Here is a 6,000-nt window from a genome sequence, read left to right as displayed (position 1 = left end):
GATTTGTATTTCATTCTTTAATTTCTGCATGTCTAGGCTATGTGCCTGTTCTGTACTTGTAGGTGCTGCTGAAGTGGATGTAGCTGTTTGTTCAGTTTGTTGAGGTGGAGGCACAGTGGTAGGAGTAGTGTTCTCAAGATTGATGACCGGGGGAGGCTGAGAGGTTTGGCCCTCTTCCCTTTGCTTTAGTGCTGCTTGCAGTGCCGCTTGTGCGGCCTCAGACTCTCCTAATTTCTCTTGGGCCTGCAGAAGTTGTTTATAAATAGAAATCAATAAATCTGTGGTGTCCTTCTCCTGTCTTTGTTTGGCTACCTCATCTGTCTGAGGGTGCATGGTGGCTGGGAGTTTGATTTTCTTTCTCATGGCGGCCAAGTCAGCATCCCTTAACTTCAAGAGTTCCTGTACCCCTGACAGATCTTTGGGATCATGCCCAATTTCAATGATTATGTCTTCTAGGGACCTTATTCTGTTGTCCTTTGCCTGGGATGATGCCTTCTCCAATTCTAGTTGGGAGGCTGTAGCATTGAGGCTGCTTGTTAATTTGTAATTCTCCAACGTTTTGTCTGCCAAGGAGGCATACACCATTTCACCAGTTTGCTTGTGCAGCTCAATTTTATCCATTGGGTGGATGTCCTTGGCCAGGACCTCTAGATTAGTCCTGAGATAATCTGCAGTAGATTGTGGCTGGAGCGCGGTGGGTATGAAGTGACTCATAGTCAACTTGCCTTCGTCCACATCAAAGGCAGCCATTAATTTTTGTTGGTTGGAGGGGGCCATTTTCAACAAATGGTTATATAATTTGATTTTCATGGGTTCACTCCTTCTTTTGATGTCTATAAACTGTTGTTTGATGCCTACCTCTCCTTCCCTCTGCTGGCTGGAGGAAGTGACCTCCCCTCCCATGGTTCTGTCTTGTTCTTGGTGGAAGGAACTGACCGAGGCTTCCCTGCTGGGTGGGCCCATACCCATTGCTTGTCTAATTGCTGCATCATCCTCTGAGAAGTCATTTAACCTCTGTCTCTTCTCCTCTTGGTTGATGGATGAAGTCATGGGTGTTTCTCTGTCCCTTTTTCTACTTAGGTCCTCCTTCTGTGGAGTTTGAAGGACCGAGGCATCAGTAATGTTTTCAGGCCTTGAGTGTTCTACATTTTGGGCCTGCTGCTCAGTGGTAGTTGGGGTATCTACCACTCTTTCTTGGTGTAAGGGCTGCTGTGTTTCAGGTTGCCCTTCTCCTTGCTGCTGTTGCTGTTTTTGTTGTTGTTGCTGCTGCTGCTCTGCCTATTCTTTCTCTCGCTGCTCTGGCTCTATCTCCATCACCTGTTCTTTTCCCTTCTCTGATATATTTCCAGCAACTCTTGTAGCTTGCTGTTGGGCGGTTGAAGAGGATGCTGCTGCTCCAATTTGTATGCTTGGTAGTGAGCTGACCTGTGAATAAAACTCAAGGTCAGCCATTTTCTTTATGTTTCTTAGAGCTCTTTGATTAAGCTCTTCTTGAGTAACAGCTTCTTCTAAAGTCCCTCTCCTCCATTTACTTTGATTGGCATGTTTTTCTATGTGAGGAAGGCTGCAATGATCATAAGCAGACAACTTGTATTTAAGCCTCCTCATGGTAATGAAGTTGTTAGGGTCATAAGGTTTCCATAGGAAGCTGTATTTGAGACCAAGGCCCCCAAGTATTCTATCTGCTTCCTTCCACCCTTCCTCCCTTTCGTTATAGAGGAAATGGCCAAGTTGACTTTTGACCTTTAGCTGTGCCTTCTTACCTTTGCCTGAAAAGTGGAACATATCCACAAAGCCAAACTGCCTGAAGTATTCTAAGGCAAGTAGTCTCATAGGCACAAATCTGGGTAGTCTAAATGGGGGCAACTCACACCCATATATTCTGATAACGGTGTGGTGTTGGTAGAAGTACCAATCCCCAATGCTGTATGCTTTTGATAAATGCAGGAGTCTTTGCATCTCATCTGTCAATCTGGGAGGAGGTGAGCCCAAAAGTAGAGTCATGGCTGGATGAATGAAGTGATCAATGAACTCACAGTAGGTGTATGGAGAATAGAAATTGAGGTGGAAAGCAGATGTCCAGTACACCACCGATCTCAAATTTCCCTGTGCATCTTCTCTTTTCATTGGGAAGGAGAACTTCTCATGCTGGAAGTATAGAAGCAAATGATATATGTAAGAAGTGTATTTAAATACCCTATCTCTTGATAGGTTCATCAACTGCTCATGCATCTTGTCTGAGATGTATGTGGCATAGTCATAGCAGACTGGTTTTCTTCCTGGAGAAAACATGAGCATTATGTGCATAACCGTTTCATCCACATACTCCACTGAATCATATCCCAGGATGGGACTGATCATGTCAACAAGGTCCAGGCCCAATTGGTTGAGGTAGACATAGTTGATGGGAGGGATTTGTACAGTGTCAGCTTTGATGAATAACTGGTTAAGCTTTGTAATCTGGGCCTCTGTCATTCTGGCTCCCTCCATTATCAAATCAGCTAGTGATAGAGGGACCAACTTCTTATCTGTTTTGAACTGCAGCATCTCCCTGATGGCTTCAGGGGTAATAAGAAACAAAATTGCGCCTGAAGAATCAAGCACTGCCCTCTGGGATGCATCATAATACTCAGCACATAAGTGGATGAGTTCTGGGAATTGGTTGACCTGTGGTAGCTTGAAGATTGGGAGAGAGGAATCCCAAATTCCCAAGATGTCTGTCCCATTCTGATGTTGGATTTTGATTTCATTTAGTATTTGGAGATGAAACCTGCTCCTGCTTAGCATTTCTTCTGATATGTTATAGTCTAAGTCAGCTAATGCTTTCCAGCCCAATGCTCTGTGAGGGGCATTCAGAGGAGCTACATTGAGGGCTATAGGAGCCACAGGGGGATCCATGGTTCTTCTTAGGATTCTGTTTTTCGAGGACTGGTGTTACTATGCAAAGTAACACAAACAGCGCTTTTTCTGAGGAAAATGAGAATTTCTGAGGACAAAGAGTGAATGGGAAAGGTTGTAGCGATTGAAATGTTGCTTTTGAGTTAATAGGTGAGTTGCAGACCTGAGCAGAGTTTGTTTTTAGGCAAATTAGCTTCTTGCAGGTGACTGGTTCACGATTGCGCGAACCAATAACAAGTTTACGTTCAACTTGCCCAATGTGGCCCTATAAACGTGTAGTGGCAGCTCTGGTTTGGTCTGAATGCTAGTTCAGTGGTCCTTTAATGGTGAATTTTGAGTTTGGAGGTCTGTTACTAGTTATACCCGAAATTCAGTGAAAATGGAGCTTTAGAGTGCAAATGAGAAGTACCTGTAGAATCTGGTCGGTTAGAACTTGCTAGCACTTTGAGGGATGGACGTTCTAGCGGTCCGGAAGTCTTTTCCACGGCTGGTGCAGGTTTGGACGTGAATTTACATGCAGAACAAACAACAAAGCTTGCGCCCAAAAATAACAAAAAACACGATTTTTGGCATAAATATATCTTTTGGTGATTTTGGCGCGTTTTCGCGCTGACGTCAGCATGACGTCACCGGTGGGGTCAGGGTCGGATGACGTCAGCAGGACGTCATCCGGCCAGGTGGCGGCCTCTGGTTGGTCCACGGGGACAGTGAGATGGCAGGACAAGTGGAGCAGTGGTTGAGCGGAGAAATGATGCGACGGCGTACCTGGGGGTGACGTGGGTTGACGGAGCAGTGACGTGGCGGTGAGGTAATACAAGCGGGAATGATAAAACCGGAAACCGAGGCGGTTTCATATCGCACCGCCTACGGTACGGTGGCGGTATGCGTCAGTGGTACCTCCGATGGGCTGTGGAGTGGACGCGTGGCTGCTGCATGACGTAGCCAAAATATGGCCGTCGGGAGATATCGTTCGGGCAACGGATCGGCTCCGATGCTGTAGTGGCCGTCGGATCTGGAGGAGAAAGATCTAACGGTTGTCGGGAGTTTGACGTGACAGGAGGATAGTACAGTTAATGATCGGGCGTCGGAAGGGGTCCGATGTGATAAGGGCCGTCGGATTTGGATTTGCTTGATCGGACGGTCATCGGGAAGGTGAAGCGATAACCAAGTACGGGGAAAGGCAGAGGCCTATTTTAATATTGTCATGGGGATCTGTGCACTGGCGGAAGCTTTGGAACAGTGGATTTTCATGATTTTTGTTTGAAAATAGACCCGCCCTTTAGACTTAGGATAAGAGAAAAATGTTGGTTTTTTGATGTTTTTAGCCATTTTGAAGCGGGTAAGGGTAGAAATTGGGCTTTTAGGGGGGTTTTTATGTGCAAATGGGGGTCAAAAATGAGGGAATGAATTTGCAGAGGACAAAGGAGATTTAGCTTAGGTTTATCAAGATGACCAGGTGCCATCTGATCCCTGACATGGGACTATATGGCTATAATGCCAAGGGGGAGGGATATTTATACAAAATTTGGGGTTTATACACCATGGTGTTAGTAATATTAGGGAAAAGGTGATATAAGGGATCTATATAATAGAGTTAGTGTTAGCATGGATGATGGAAGTGAATGGGGAACAAACACTAAGTTCATTTGAAACTTACTTAGTTTAGGGAGTAGATCAAAATGAAAAGATCTTTAGACAAGAAATGTGGCTTTGGATAAACAAGAATCATTATGAAACCATGATCTTCCTCCCTGAATCTCAGCTCATAGAGGGATGTTAGCAAATGAAAATGAAAGGGGGAAAGAGGGAGGTTAGTTATGGTCCTTGCTGCAACTTGATGAATATGCACACCTTGTCACTTGATAGACTTTGCCTTGGTAATCATAGTCACCATGCCTGCAATGGTGAAGGTAGCCTTTTTCTGCAACCACCACTACCTACCCAACTATTTTGCCTAGCATTTTTTATTTCTTCTTGGAGGGTGCACTTGAACTTGCAGACCCTTACTTGCCTTTTCTTTTCTTTGGCTTTTTCTTTGTTATTTCTATCTACTTCTACCCTTATCTCCTCCAAGCTCCCAGATTAAGCGGTTGGGAGCCTTTTCTTCTCTACCTGAACTACTTGTCTGCCAAGATTAAACAGTTTGGACAGACTCCTTTCTCTATTTTACAACTGTAAATTTAAACCATGGAATGATTCAGATTAAGCTGTTGAATCATCCATCAAAATTTGAAGCTCGTACCAAGCTATAAGCATAGATTGGGTTCTCTTGGAAATATGTGATCTTTGAGTCATCAAAGCAGAACAAATTTGGACCTTGCATAGCCAATCATGAAATATGAAACCTATTGGTATAGGTATCTAACAGTGGCTCCACATGGGGATGGTGTTTCTTTTGAAAGACCAAGAACAGCAGGTCAGATTGCCTTGCTCCATTGCTGCCTATATCATCCTTAAAGTTTGCTGCTTTGAAGTACCAAATTTCGTGCTTTCCTTCTTGGTAGACTTCTGATTTTATTTGCCTTTTGCTGGTTGGTAAATAACTTGGAAAACTGCATTTTTACAATCTAAACAGAAAATAATGTGTACATCTGCATATATACAAGGGAACCTCAGGTTGCACTCATGGGAAATAGTCAAAATAATGCTTCAGCATCCTGCCATTGACAGGACCTTCATCCAAGTCAGCTTCAGTTAGACTTTTGAGAAAATATGTATTATTACCTTGTACTGCTTGGACAGCAAATGGTCCTCTCCAAAGGGAATCAAATTTTCCATGCTTTCCCTTTTCTTCTCTTCTTGCATCCCACTTTAGGACTTTGTCTCCCACATTGAAATCTTTTGCTTTAGTTCTCCTGTCAAAGGCCTTCTTTAATTTTTCTTGTAACCCTTGAACTCTGCTGAAAACCTGATCTCTTGTTTGCTGCAGACATATGATTTGATTTATCCTTCTTTGCATATCATTAGGTTCGGCTTGGTTTTCTTGAAGAAGCTTCATAACAGGCACTCCTATTGATGAAGGAAATTTGGCTTCTAGTCCATAAACCAACTCATATGGGCTGGTCCCAATTGATCTTTTGGTTGTTAGTCTATCTGCCCATA

This window comes from Pinus tabuliformis, chromosome Q, assembly GCF_031772625.1.
Source record: "Pinus tabuliformis cultivar Carrire ecotype Pingquan chromosome Q, CPIR1, whole genome shotgun sequence".
NCBI lineage: Eukaryota > Viridiplantae > Streptophyta > Pinopsida > Pinales > Pinaceae > Pinus > Pinus tabuliformis.
This window is presented reverse-complemented; position numbering follows the sequence as displayed.